The sequence below is a fragment of the Aedes albopictus genome, chromosome 2 (assembly GCF_035046485.1).
Source record: "Aedes albopictus strain Foshan chromosome 2, AalbF5, whole genome shotgun sequence".
Classification (NCBI taxonomy): Eukaryota; Metazoa; Arthropoda; class Insecta; order Diptera; family Culicidae; genus Aedes; species Aedes albopictus.
In genome coordinates this window covers 206,904,707-206,920,384 of record NC_085137.1, presented here as the reverse complement: position 1 = coordinate 206,920,384, position 15,678 = coordinate 206,904,707, and the positions used below count along the sequence as shown (strand labels likewise).

Sequence of the window (15,678 nt, the reverse complement as noted above, 5' to 3'; positions counted from 1 at the left end):
AAGATTAACCAATCAAGCTCAAATTTATACCACTGATGCACATGTATAATGGGTTGACAAACAGTAAAATTTTGAGATTTTTTGATGAAAAGTTACAGCTTGTTGAACTTTTTTGTGAAATAAAAAAGTCGCCTATTCCAAACATTTTGGCAATCCCCTGTATATGACTAGAAGATTCAGCATTTATTGAGAAGCGCTATAATTACTTTTGGTCTTGGTGGATGGTAAAACTATACACGTGATTAAGGAAAGGCCATTGCATGAACAACGGAAGTAAATTTGTTTGTAAAAAGACTTAACGCAAAACTGGATGCATTTCTCATTTTTGTTTTCAAACAACGGAGCAATATTTTCAAAATTAGGTTCCATACACAGCTGGGGATGTATCCAGGTGTCTCGTGATATTTTTTTTATCTCCTGAGAATGTTTTTTCTAGTTTTCCAAAAACCATTTTTTTGATTGATAATCAGAAAAAAAGATACCTTCATCCTCCTTTATACTGTGTATGGCAACCGATTTACTCAGTTGTCTCATAAAAAAAATCAAAAACTAACAAAATAAGACATGCATCCTCAAAAGATCGGAACAGGCAAGGTTTTCCCTGTACAAAAATTTTTAACAGTGCTACAAAAATAAACAAAAATATTTACTGTCCAGGTATCAACTAGATGTCTAATTATAATCCAAATTAGTGCAGGATTTGACTTTTCTACTTGAAGTTACTTGAAGTTAGAGCGTTTACCTTTTTTAATATTTCTAAAAATCATCCAAAATTTCAAAACCGTGTGAAAATTTGAGATGGTTTTTAATTACCTTTCACTATGAACACGTTCTGAACGGCAGTAACAAAACAGCCGGAATAATATACCAAATTTCTAAAATTTCTTACTCTACAAAAAATCATTATATGAGTGACGAAAGTTCAAAATTTTATTTTATTCGGTTCATTGAATCCAAAGATATATCAGTTGAAAAAAAGGCTATTAGGCAATAGCAATTTTTAAGCAGAATCGCTGTAACTACATGAAGTCCAGTCCATTAGCCATAGCCCTATTTACACTATTAGTAGATAATTAACAGTGAAAATTTGAGTTGAATTTTTTTAAGTGAAAATTTTGCCTGTCCCTGGCTTTTTATTGTTGTATATTGTTTTTATATTTTATATATCCCTTTCGGGACGGAGAGCAAAAAAATTAAATCTCCATACAAATGGCTCAACTTTGGCTCCCCAGAACTTTTAGATTTCCCAACAAAACAACCATTATTTTTCCTCATTTGAAAGATCCACTCTTTATCTTTCGATTTCTAGCTTTGACTACCTAGATAAATCGGAAACAAAGAACATGCGACAGATGAATTTTTGTCATGTTTTGCGGTTTTTGTACACTTTTTGTTAAACTTGTTGTGTTAAATCTCACAGGCAACGTAAACAAAAGTTTGTTGGCATACATACAAGTATAAGTAATGTTTGAATTATTGAAACAGTTTACACCATATACACTAAATCCTTTTTTTTACGCGATGGATGCTTCCACGCAAAAAAAAATCGTGTAAAAAAAGTTCGCGTAACTTCGTGAAATCGCGTAAAAAAATCAAAGGGAAATCTTTTTTTACGCGATTTGCCCTCCGCAAATAACCAAAATCGCGTAAAAAAAGTCGCGTAACTTCGAGAAAATCACGTAAAAAAATCGTGCAAAATAAAATCGCGTAAAAAAAGTCGTGTAAAAAAAGGATTTAGTGTAAAACGAAGACCAAACAGGTGGAAAACACCAGCACAATTGTGCTGGTTCGTCACGAAAGGGATATCCCTTGTGTATAATTTACTGTTGTTGTGAGGAAACACTTTCTTTCAAAAACCTTGTTTCAAATGATATTTTTTGAAACGTTTTGGTTTATTATGGGTTTTCTTTTATTGTTTCTGGTGAAACCCCTAAGAAAACAAACGAGTTTTCCACAGAGCAATTTCTGATGGAAGCTTCTTCCATTGGTGAACACTTCGGAGAACCTATGAGAATGAATATGAATTTTGTTCAATTCCCTATCAAATACTTCATAATAACTGTCTTGAAGAATCATTTATGTATAAAATTTCAGACCAATTCCAATCCATATCTGAGAAACTTCCAGAACTTATCATTAAAGATATTAAAAATAGCTTAAAATGTAGAATTTCTGCTCCAATTCCTGAAAAAAATCTGCTTCTGCACAGCTCAAAATTGTTGCATCGATTTCGCTGTTACAATATGGCCTCCATCGCTTTTAACACAATTCTCCATCGGATTGTAAGATTACAGGTGTTCTGCAGTATGGAGCTTGCATACAATTTTGCTTGCAAGAAATTATTCTATGTAAAATCGAATGAAACAAAATGGAAATTGAAACGTTCCAATATTTACGACAAGTGTAGTTTTCAGAATTTCTTTCTGTGTGGTACAATTTCTGGGAAAATTCTTTGAGTTTCTAGCCCCTGCAAGATATAAAATCTCCACGGAGGTCATCCATAAATAACGTAAGTTTTTAGCGGAGAATTGGGATTAAAGAAAATTTATATTTTGATCTGTCCATGAAGGATGAGATCATCGGAATACCAGAATCTTTTCGTTCCGTGTGTATTCCACAAATTTCCACAAAGTAAGTTCGGGCATGTTAGCGAGGACAGACAGTTCTTCACAGACGGTTCGAAAACCGATGATTCGACTGGTTTCGGTGTCTACAATGAATTTCATAAAGGGTGATACGGTCAAAATTTGGTCAAACAGTTTGTTTCATAACTTGAAACTGCGTACACCAAAACAGCTGAATTTTGGACCAGTAATGGTACTTTATATGTAGCTTATACCATAAAATTTTCATCAAAATCGGTTTAGTATTTGCGGAGATATTGTGAATCCTGAAAACTGCAATTTTAAAATTTTGTACAAAGAGGATTAAAAAATAGGAACACATTTTTACTCTTTTATTTATAGAGCCAGAAATACTGAACCAATTTCAATGAAAATTTTTCTGTATGTAAAGTATACATATCAAAATGTTGTGTAAAAATTTTATTCAATTTGATCCAGCCGTTACAAAGTTCTATTTGTTTAAGTAGTCAAATTTTGTCAAATTTTGACAAGTCAAGTCAAATTTTGGTAACACAATTTTTTTCATAACTTTAGATTGCGTACACCAAAACAGCTGATTTTTGGAGCAGTAATGGTACATTATATGTAGCTTGTACCATAAAATTTTCATCAAAATCGGTCTAGTATTTGCGGAGATATTGTTGAACCCTGAGATCAGCAATTTTAAAATTTTGTGCAAAGAGGATTCACACATTTTTACTGTTTTATTTATAGAGCCAGAGATACTTAACCGATTTCAATGAAATTTTTTCTGTATGTGAAGTATGCATATCAAAATGGTGTGTAAAAATTTCATTCAATTTGATCCAGCCGTTTCAAAGTTATATTTGCTTAAGTGGCACCCGGTCAATTTTTTTCATATTCAAACTGCTACAACTTTGAAAGTATTCATACAAAATGGCTCAAAATTTTATTGAGAACATATTTACATAATAGTATTATACTGTAAAATTTTGATAAAAATCGGAGCAGTATTGGTAGTTCTATAATCAAAATTGTGCTTTACTGACCTTAACATTCCGAAAATTTACTATGGAGCGCCTTTGTACAAAATTTTAAAAAGATAGGTCGATGGTTTTATCTATATTATTATTATTATTAGTTTATTAAAGACACTTTACCACTAGAGTGGCATTCGTGTCGAAGTAATTTATCTATATATCAACCATTACTTAATCGATTTTGATGAAAATTTTATGGTATAAGCTACATATAATGTAGCATTACTGGTCCAAAAAACCAAAAGCTGTTTTGGTGTACGCATTCTAAAGTTATGAAAAAAAAATGTTTGACCAAATTTTGACCGTATCACTCTTTAGCGCCAAAATGGTTACATCGCTACAATGCTTCAAAAGCCATGTTCGGTATACATTGCTGGGCTAGCGGCTATATACTACACCTACAGCACATTCGCACTCTTCCACCTGAGCACTACTTCATTTTTACTGACAGTCTAAGCTCTGTGGAGGCTGTTCGGCCAATGAAACCGATGAAGCACTCAGCCTACTTCCTGAATGGAATATGCCAAGTCTTGAGTGCTTTGTCCAAACGCTCATACATCATCACCACAGCTTGGGTCCCTTCACATTGCTCAATTCCGGGCAATGAGAAAGCGGACTCTCTGGCTAAGGTGGGCGCTAGCGAAGGCGATATTTACGAGCCTCAAATCGCCTTCGATGATTTTTTTTTTGCATTGGCCCGTCAGGAGACCTTGATCAGCTGGCAACACAAATGGAGAGATGGAGAGATGGTTGCACTCCATCATTCCACAGGTGTCGAAGAAGCCATGGTTCAAAGGGTTGGATTTAGGCCGCGTTTTTATTCGTGTGATGTGTCGGCTGATGTCCAACCACTATTTGTTGAACGCACATACCTTTCGTATCGGGCTCTCAGAAAGCAATCTCTGTGTCTGTGGCGTGGCTAATTAGGATATCGAACATGTCGTGTGGAGATGCAATGAGTATCGCGAGGTCAGATCTGAGCTGCATGAAATTCTCCGGGTCCGAGGAAAACAACAGAAACCCGTTAGAGAAGTGTTACCAGGACTTGATTTGGAATACATGAACCTGATTTACAAGTTTTTGAAGCATGTTGATGTCAGAGTTTGATGTAATACGTTCATTGTTTTCGTTGTCCGCCTTTTGGTTGTGTTGTTCGCCCCTCTCTGTCATCGCCCCCTTCCGTTTGTCCTCTTCTTGTCGTTGTCTACCGACCGTCCTTTCTTTTTGGTTCCGTTACAGATATGGACAATTTGTCCCATCAATGTTTTTAGTATAAGTTAGCAAATAATTTAGATTAAACCCATAAATCCGTCCTTCCCAATTTTTTTTTTTCAATCCTTAACCTCGAAACAGCCGCGAGTACTTGGGCTTCCCAAACTAACATAGTTTTAAGGCAGTAATAAATTGTAAAATGTAAAATCAATGTATAAACAAAAGATTTCGGCTCAGTTATGCCCATGTGGCGCCCGAGTCTTCCAAATAAACGAAAAAGTAAAAAATAAATAAAGACAATTTATTAGTTAGGGTATCCCTTTGGGATGGGATGTTCGTCATGCTATTGATATGAAAATTTTGTACGTATTGATATGAAACAATCTCTGATGTTATTTCCTAGATGACAATTTCTGAAAGAACTTTTGAAGAAATCTCTGGAAATCTAAATTTTAAAGAAATCTCTGGAAATATTTGGAATCCTACACAGCAAAAATTTCTGAAAATTACACCCGACGTAAAAAAATAACAAATTTCTTTACTATTTTACTGAACTTTACATTAAAGATTTTCTTGTATGGAAGAGCAAACTGTGTGCATACTGAGAGCAAACTGTAAAATTATAAACTGATGGAAAAATGTGTGCGATATAACGGAGTCCTTTTGTTACAGGTTTTATTATGACACATTTTTTAACTGTCCATTATAAATTCTTGGGATGATTTTGAGATTAAAAGGATTCCGTAATACAATTTTTGTAAAAAGGTTTGATAGATTTCAACATTTTCACAAAGGTGTTCTCCACATCTAAATCCAGGGATCTAGAATTCCAAAGAATCTTAAACATATTGCACTTTATATTCCGTTCCGTTTGAGCTTTCGTAAGCGTTCCGTCTGAAATTCATCATGAGAGAGAACTACCTATAAGTACATGGGAAATTTCTATGAGTACATGTGGAAATATTTTCAATTGAAGTTATCCAATGGTTATGTCAGAAGTTTCTACAGAATTTTATCTAGATTCACTCTAAAGATTGCATTGAGGATTCTTCTACTAGTAGTCTGGGCATTGATTTCCTAAGCAATTAGCGAGTTCTCCTGAGATTTTTTCCGGAGATTTATTAAAAGCCCTGTTATTAAAATGCTTAATATTCAAGCATGAATTTGTGTAAAGATTCTGTCTGAAACTCTTCGAACATTTAGGAATTTCCCTATTTTTTTCTAAAATTGTATTAGAAATTCAGGGAAAAAAATAATCATCATGAATACGTTTATGTATAAGTTCTAGAGTAGGGGTTAGGGATTCCACCAAAAAAAGTCATGGAACTGTTTCACGTAGCATTTTTTCAACGAGATTATAGGATTGAAGGATTGTTATTAGAATTTCTTTGGATTTACGAAAGGACTAAATTTCTTAATGCCATGAAATCGGGCATGTTTTCACTGGTAATTTGACCAAGAATTTATGCAGGAATTCACCTTTATTTCCCATTTGATTCCTCAAATAACTAGTCCACAGTTTTTACTAGAAATTTCCCCAAAGGTTTTGTTCTGAAAATCTTGCGAGAATTTGTTTTTCTCTTACGTTTGAAACTCCTCAAAGAATACCATTAGAAATTCCTCCATGTCAGAAATTCTTTTAGAAATTTATCGAATCAATCCTGACATTTTGTAGGGGCTCAGAATTTTTCCGAGGATTCGTGAAAATATTTTGCGAATTCTTTAAAGGATAATGGAACTTTAAAATTGTAGGACTTAAGAAATCTCTGCAGAATTTTCTAAGGATTTATAAATTAACAAAAACAATAGCAAGCTCAAGAATTTTCTCCACTGTGTGAAGAATCAGCATTAGGTTAAAATTCACAAATAAAAAAAAATGTCCTGACTCCTTCGTCTATGCCGTTGTACGCGGTAGTGGAATGTGAAATATTCTACTTCAGTCTCTGTAGAACAACTCCTGTTACAGCACACATAGCTGAGCCATTTACAAACGAAAAAGCTGATGTGCTTTAGAGGTCGTTTCATAATCACGTATAGAGTCTGCACCACCAGCTATTTGTTAACTGAAGTATCACGTAAACTCAAAACCGTAAACATCACACATTTCTTCACAATTAATGATACTTTGACTTTCCAGCTCAAATTTTCAGAAGATCACAGTCGTCACTAGAGTATCCATTTCAGGGGGGCAAGGTTCGAAATTCCAGATTCGTCCGATATCGGGCCACTCTACTCGGATCAACCGGCGAAGATCCGCTAGGTCCGCCTAACACGGGATGCAAGCATAAATCTTTCCCACAATTATCGCACGTTGTTGGCGGGTTAGCGATTCGAGTACGGTATATCTCTTCAATCGATACCGGAACCCTCCTCATCAGCTATGCATCACCACCACCCCAATCGTTTCGTTCGTTGATCAGCGAAAGCACCCCTCAATTCTTCCATCCACACACCAATTTCACTGTCGATATCACACAATCAATAGCACTGAAATTCCATCGGTTTCCCACAACGTGAAGACGTCGCTTCCCAGTACTTCCTTCCAACACCACCGTTCAACAGACAACAAAAATGTCAACGCGAAAACCAGCTAGAAAAAAAACATCAACAACCAGTAGCTAATCGATTCGCGCATACTTCACTACTCTCAGGGCACCCCAATAATCCTCCAAAAACCTTTACGGACCCAGAACCAGAAGCGTTTGATCGATCGCGTGTAAGCTCGCTCGCTCGCATTAGCCACTCAGCGTTCCCGTCTCGCTGAACGTCCGACTCGAAACTGAGCTACAACTCGTCAGACGCCACAAAACGAATACATATTTTTTCATTATTTTACAAAATACACTTTATAATTGGTGTTATCTCTTTCCAGCGAAGCCAGTCGATCGCGCGGCGTATTTTTTGACTACACACGTATACTATACACGCGGCGGGCTTTGGGGGATACGCGGGCGCGGAATAGTTGATGATTTGCGTTCTTGCTCGCTCGCACTCACGGCCATACTGAGCCGAGTGGCGTTGCGGACTACTATACTCCGTTTTCGCGCGCCGCGCCGCTTAGTTCCTCCACCAAGGTGTGCGAGGTGAGCGCGCTGCGCAGTATAGGTAGGTACCTCTACGATACCTGTGTGGTTGGCCTGGCCAGAGAGCGAAGGCCCCGTTGGCTTTTCATCATCATCATCATCATCATTGCCGTCGTCGTCATCATCATTAACTCAGGCCTGTGCGCAGCACACGGTCGTCGGCTCTATGTAGATGCCACGATACTTATGCTTACTATACGGCGAATTCACAACTGTGCTCTGTGGGGGTGGTCAGGTTATCAAAGATAAACTGGATGAACTAGCCGATGACAATGCATTTCGGGCACAATATTTCATTCATTCGCATAAGTATTTCATTTATAGAACTGAAGCCACTGAAATTTATTTTACTTACTATAATTAGCGATGGTTTAAAAGCCACATACCTGAAAGAAACAAAGAAAAAATGTATTATTATTATTATTTGCAAAAAAAGTAATGGACGATTGAAAACGAGATGTATAATTGCAAAATGAAAAATCCAAATCTTGATCTCCGGAAAAGAAAATAAATTCTGAGACACAGAAAATCTATAGAGAAATAGAGACCAAAGACTACTTAATTATCACCATGGGTCTTGAATACCCATGGTATTACATAAAATTCAAGATAAAACTGAATCAACAATATTTCCTCATAATACACTGTTCGTGGCTGCCGTTCTCCATCCTCGGTCACGCCCAATGCTCGCCAAGTCACGCTCCACGTGATCCGCCCATCGTGCTCTGTACGCTCTACGCCTTCTTGTGCCAACCGGATCTGTCGCGAACACCAACTTTGCAGGGTTGTTGTCCGGCATTATTGCAACATGCCCTGCCCATCGTATCCTCCCAGCTTTGGCCACCTTCTGGATGCTGGGTTCGCCGTAAAGTGCAGCGAGCTCCTGGTTCGTCCTTTTCCGCCTCACACCGTTCTCCTGCACGCCGCCGAAGATCGTCCTTAGCACGCGTCGCTCGAAAACTCCGAGTGCTTTCAGGTCCTCCTCGAGCATGGTCCGTGTCTCGTGTCCGTAGAGGACTACCGCTCTTATTAGCGTTTTGTACATGGGGCATTTGATGCGTGTGTGAATCTTTTTAGACTGCAGTTTCTTCTGGAGCCTGTAGCAGGCCCGACTTCCGCTGATAATGCGCCTTCGAATTTCACGACTCACGTTGTTGTCAGCCGTCAGTAAAGACCCGAGGTAGACGAATTCCTCGACCACCTCGAAGGTATCCTCGTCTATCGTTACATTACAGTGTATCAAACAATTGTCCGTACAACAAATCATTGTATCAGCAAATTGGTCAAAATAATTTTTCATTCAAATGTTTATAACTTTTGTATACGTCAATCAAAAACGCTGAAATTTTGACCAATCATAAACCATATATTGAAGCTTCATTGGTTAAATTTTGAGCGAGATTGATTTAGTTTTATGAAAGATATAGAACTTTTAGTAAAACTTCTAAGATTTTTGAACACATTTTTAAAACATTATATCTCAATATGTACTCGATGAAACTTGTTCGATCTTTTTTATGTTACAGCTTATACCTAAGGCTTTCATATGCAGCTTCGCTTGAGGTTTTATATTCACTACAAAAAATACGAAAAATCTGTATATGTTCGGAGTATTATTTGGAAATGTATCATATTTTGATCAATAAAAGTGCCAAGTGTTTTCAACTTTTTTAAACTCTCTTAATGTAATAATTTTATACAGGACCTACCAAACTACATATGAAGAGTAGGTCCTATGCATTTTTCGTTCAGTTAATGCACTTTTATTGGTGGAAAACGTTCGGCAGATTATATGTGCAAAATATGGTAATTTTTTAAATATCGTCAACTACATAAGCAATTTTTTCACATTTTTTGTAGTGAACATACAATCTCAAACAAAGCTGCATATGAAAGCCTTAGATATAAGCTTTAACACAAAAAAGATTGATAAAGTTTCATCGAGTACATATTGAGATATGTACTCGATGTTTTAAAAATGTGTTCAAAAATCTTATAAGTTTTACTAAATGTTCTATAACTTTCAGAAAACTTTTACGATCTCTCTTAAAATTTCACCAATGGAGCATTAATATATGATTCATGATTGGTCAAAATTTCAGCGGTTTTGATTAACGTATAAAAAAAGTTATAAATATTTAAATGAAAAATTATGTTGACAAAAAATTTGCTGTACGGACAATTGTTTGATACACTGTATTACCCAGACGGATCCGGTCGTGTTCGGTTTCGCCTACCAGCATGTACTTTGTTTTTGAGGTATTCACCACCAGTCCGACCTTTGCTGCTTCGCGTTTCAGGCGGGTGTACAGCTCTGCCACCGTTCCAAATGTTCTAGCGATAATGCCCATGAAGTCCGCAAAGCACACAAATTGACCGGATTTCGTGAAAATCGTTCCCCGGCTGTTAAGCCCGGCTCGTCGCATACACCTTCCAGAGCGACGTTGAAGAGTAGGCATAAGAGTCTATCACCTTGTCGCAGTCTCCGTCGGGATCCGAATGGACTGGATAGTTCACCCGAAACCCTTATGCAGTTTTGCACACCGCCCATCGTTGCTTTGCCGTTTTCGTCCAGGATTTTCCAAAGCCCTGCGTGGTCGATACTGTCGTATGCCGCTTTGAAATCGATGAACAGGTGATGCGTTGTAAGCTTTCGTTCAGAGCATTTATGAAGGATTTGCCGTACGGTGAAGATCTGGTCCGTTGTCGACCAGCCGTCGATAAAGCAAGCTTGATAACTTCCCACGAACTCATTCGTTTTAGGTGACAGAAGACGGAAGATGATCTGCGATAGCACTTTGTAGGCAGCATTCAAAATAGTGATCGCTTTGAACTTCTCATAAATATTCCAAATGGTCGCCCTTCTTGTGAATGGGGCAGATTACCCCTTCCTTCCATTCCTCCAGTAGCTGTTCGGTTTTACAGATCCTGACTACACAAGATTACAAAATAAAACGAAAGTCGTGAACTTCCGTCAACGACCAAAATTTTTTAAGCACAATTTAGTGCTGATTTCGGAACCGACCTTCAAAAAAAAATTAAGTAGAACAGTTTTTAAGTTTTAGCTCAATATTGAGTTTTGCAACTTTTCAAAATATGTAATTTACTAAAATTCAAATAGGGTAATTTTCCAATTGTTGTACGGCTAAAAACTCGCCTATTGTTGCACACTCCATGTTATTCTTATTAGCTGTGCAAAAATTGGCGAATTTTTAGCCGAGCAACAATTGGAAAATTACTCTATATTGCGTTTTGTTCAACCAATTTTAAATCGTTTTCCATAAATTAAAAGCTGAATACAATACCATTCGATCACCTGAATACAGATTTTGCGTCAGATTGATGAAATTAAAGATATTGGCGAGTTTTAGGGACAATCTTTTTAAATTTTAGCAAAATTCCCAAAATTTTTTGAAGAAATGTATTTTTTTTTTTCAATAAGAAAAAACCAACTTGAAAATTCTTTCTCGACGTTTATTTGACATATTATATGTAGGCGAGTTACAGTAAAAAATTCAGCTCAATCGAAGCATTGATTACGAAGAATGAAATATTTGAAGCGACTTTGCTTAAAAATTGAACAAAAATCGATTTCAAATCATCAACCTTGTATGTAAAGTCGAAAAAATTTCCGCTCTACTGTAATTTTTTTCTTTCGCGTTTTTGAACTCAGGGCATGATTCTACACCAAAAATGATCATCAGCTTGCCGAGTTCAAAAATGTTGTAAATTAGTGCTATCAGCCGGTGCAGACAGGTGACCAGACAGGTCTTGATCTTGATAGGTTCAGCATCTTTACCAGCTGCTTTGTTGCTTTTGAGCTGATGAATGGTATCCTTAACTTCCTTCAGCTTGGGAGTCGTCGTTTCCTCCGTTACCGTGGTCTCTCGTGCCTACGTTCTTCACGCCATTCAGGTGCTGATCGAAGTGCTGCTTCCATTTTTCGATCACCTCACGTCCATCCGTTAAGAGGCCTCCGTGCTTATCCCTGCACATTTCGGCTCGCGGCACGAAGCCGTTGCGGGATGCGTTGAACTTCTTGTAGAACTTCCATGTTTCTTGGGCACGGTACAGCAGTTCCATTTCTTCGCACTCCGCTTCTTCCAGGCGGCGCTTTTTCTCCCGAAAGAGGCAGGTCTGCTGTTTCCGCATCTGTTTGTAACGTTCCGCGTTCTGTCAGGTCCCTTGCTTCAGCATTACCGCTCGCGCTGCGTTGTTCTCCTCCAAATCTCATCGAGCCCGCCCTCGTCTGGCAACGCGGCCTCGAGATTCTGCGCGTATGCTGAGGCGGTTGTTTTAGTCGCTCTAGGTTGTACCATGGCGGTCACCGGTACCGTAGATTGTTGATGGCGGAGAGTTTTGGGCGCAGTTTGACCATCACCAGATAGTGGTCGGAGTCGATGTTGGCGCCACGATAGGTCCTGACGTCGATAATGTCGGAGAAGTGCGGTCCGTCAATTAGCACGTGGTTGATTTGAGATTCCGTCTGCTGTGGTAATCTCCAGGCGTAACGATAAGGGAGACTGTGTTGGAAAAAGGTGCTACGTATGATCATGTTTTTGGAGACGCCGAAATCAATGAGTAGTAGGTCAGCCCCCCTTCCCTGTCAGCCTACGACCAAAGTTCCCACCGTGGTTGGTTATCCGATCTTCCCTAAGGTTGCTCGTAGTTTCCGGGCGGTACCACGAGAAGGTAGGGATAGGAGTTGCTGGGCAGAGGCTAACGGATCACAATGGTATCTGTATTGCGCAGCCTAGCCAGCCTGTACCGTGCCGCTGGCGTACGACAGCACAGATTACACGTTCGAAATGATAATTCGGATTTTGGTGCGTCGACTGGTTGTTTTTCCATACATTTCCTAAACTCTTAAAAGTAGCCCTCGCCTTCTTGATCCGTGCACCTATATCGATCATGGTGCCACCATCGTCCGCCATTTGGCTACCAAGATATTGGAAGCTGGCAACATTCTCCACTGTTTGTCCAGCTACCATAAAGTTGGAAGGGTTGACCGTGTTGTGTTTGTATCCAATGATTTCGTGTTGTTGACGTTGATGGTAAGACCTGCCGCTGATGAGCGATTGGCAAGATCATCGAGCTTGCTCTGCATATCAGAGCGTCATTGAGATAGGAGAGCAACGTCATCAGCCAATTCGAAATCATTTAGGTGCTCCATGGTAATGGGCTGCCACAGCAACCCACGATTTGGTTCACGGTCAATCGCACCTACCAAGATCTCGTCGAATACGACGAAGAACAGTAGCGGTGATACGATACATCCTTGTCTCACTTCAGTAACGCTCCAGATGGGATCGGACAAGACACCGTTGTGCAGTACTTTGCATGAAAATGCCCTGTACTGTGCTTCAATGAGGCCGATGATTTTCTCAGGGACACCCTTCCCACACCGATTTGGAGATGAAGGTATTTATGCAAATTTGTTGTACTAAATAAAATAATTCCTAGGGGCCCGTGGCGTAGTTGGTCACACGTTCGCTTCATATGCGGATGGTCATGGGTTTGATTCCCAGCCCCGGCACTTGCAATTTTTCGTCAGTTGCTTTTCCCCCGAGAGCAACTGACACTGACCCTCTTCTGAGCCCCATGGCTCAAACGGACCCGGATACCTGGACATCGGCGAACTGCTACTCATAAAGGACCCCCAATCGGACTGGAAAAGAACAACGGCCATCCATCATCATCCTTGTGCTCATCTTTCTACTAAGTATAAAGTAGAAAAAGTGAAAGCAGCAGAAAGGCAACCAGTTCGATAAAAGTAGAATAGAATCTAGGCGTTGTACAAACATGTAAGTGCAGCTGTCAATTGAAATTGCTCACGTAGTGCCCTAGTGGACAAGAGAGCTGTAAATTAGGTTAAGTTATTAAGAATAAAAAAAATAAATAAAATAATGAAGACAATTAATGATCTTTAATCTGTCACAATTATTTTTTTAAGAAACAAATCATACTACTGCCAAGTTTCATATCTATGAAATATCTAGTAGTAGTCGGATATACTGAACACCCCCAATATCTTGAAAAGTAAAAACATGAAACACAGTCTAGCGTAACAACACAACGCGCATCGCAGCGCAAACCATATCGCATACAGCACAAACATTTGCACAAATACATGGCAACCCGTTTACAACCACAGGTTTTTCTAGGAACCACACCGGTGCACCAGCTAAGCCCTCTTGGTTCAGCCAGCCGTGGAACTTCGCATATTGTTGTAACACGCTGCCTAGGCCTCATCGTCGGTTGGATCAACGTTCAGACTGAGCCGGAGACAGATACCTACCAATGGGGCACGAACGATCGAGCTCCGCAACGATATCACGATCGCACGTAGCACGCCGCACCGTTCACGTTGCTGTTGTTATGGTCGCAGATCAGCCAACTGATCGCTGCCGAGCGGTAGCGGCACGACGACGACGACGACGACGACGACAACGGCAAACGGTAAGGAACACACCTACGTGTGTTGAGCGTTTGATGCACTCGCTCCCCAGCGCAGCGGGCTTCCCGGGAATAAGCGCCGCACACGGAGATCGGACCCAATCAAAACTGGAAATAATTTAAACAATCATCGTACTGCCTGCGTAGTGGCGTCAATGGGCAGGTGTGCGCAATATGATCGCCTGTTTTCTTTCGTCAACCGAAACGACGACCGCGTACAGGATTAGCATGTTGGCACAGCGTGGATCAAACTGTATCATCATCGGAATGGTTTCAAGCGGTACAACACCTGACTCCATGGTTGTGTACATGGGTTTGCTTGCAGTACGGAACCGTATAAAATATATGTAGACATTTGAGAAAACCCTGGAAATCATAACAGCAGAATGCACCCTGTTCAAATTAGCTTTCGAAATACTGTCGCGCGTTTGTGCATTGATTTAAAACAGCGTACAATCCGCCAATCAGAAATGAGCTTTGGAAGATAATGTAAGAGCATGGTTTTCCGACGAAACTAATTAGGATGATATTGAATGGACCGAAATCAAAAACAGTATGTTCCGTTTTGTTCAACATGGTCTACGTTTTTTGGTTGACAAAAACGAAATAGTGACAAAACATGGAATCAATTTCTTTGACAAAATATTTTATTACTAGCAGACCCAACGTGGCTAGCCACGTTCCTAAAAATGTTTGTCCTAGCTTCCTTGAAGGCTAATGCATCAATACATATGTGAAATATTTCACTCAGCATAGTGCATCTTTTTGAAAAGCACCAGAAGGTATACTGTTTCATTCAAGTTCAAGAAATTTCTTTATATTTGAAATATAAAAATCTCGACCTTCTGCGAGAAAGAAGTCTCATCGATATTGAAACAGAAAAATCTTGAACGCTCGTGGAAAATTCTGAAACATTTTTTGAAACCTCATCTCCCTTCCTATTCTTTCTTTGCTTTTCATACATTCCCCTACCGTTTTAGATCTCCTTAAAATAAATTTAGAACATTTTCATCCATTAAAGAGATTCTTGAACTTCTGGAATAACAATTTCCAGAAACTTTCTCTGAAGCCATTGTATCAATGCGAAACATTTCACTCAGCATTGTACTCATCAGAAGCGCCAGAAGGTATACTATCATGTATTCGCGTTGTGATTGTTAACGACTGTTATAGGGATCTTGCCCATTGAATGGAAGAATATTCTAGAAATCATAAACGCCAGAAGATATACTTCCAAGTACACACCTTTGACTCGTGAACAGGGTCGTGCAATTTCGAAAGGAAAACATGACGTACGACGAC

At 39.1% G+C, this 15,678-nt stretch overlaps 1 protein-coding gene across 6 annotated transcripts in view; it reads right to left on the bottom strand.

Annotated features, from left to right (window-relative positions):
• Positions 1–15,678, bottom strand: part of LOC109404231 (serine/threonine-protein kinase 24) — a 261,291-nt gene that overhangs the window by 120,266 nt on the left and 125,347 nt on the right. The window contains exon 1 of one of the 6 annotated variants that reach the window (XM_062851038.1): positions 7,475–7,994. The exons of 4 other annotated variants lie outside the window; for them this stretch is intronic. The gene's annotated coding sequence lies outside the window, so the exon portion shown is untranslated. Of the gene's footprint in view, positions 1–7,474; positions 7,995–15,678 lie in introns of those variants that run through there. One more of the 6 variants, XM_029869077.2, reaches the window with a different exon arrangement.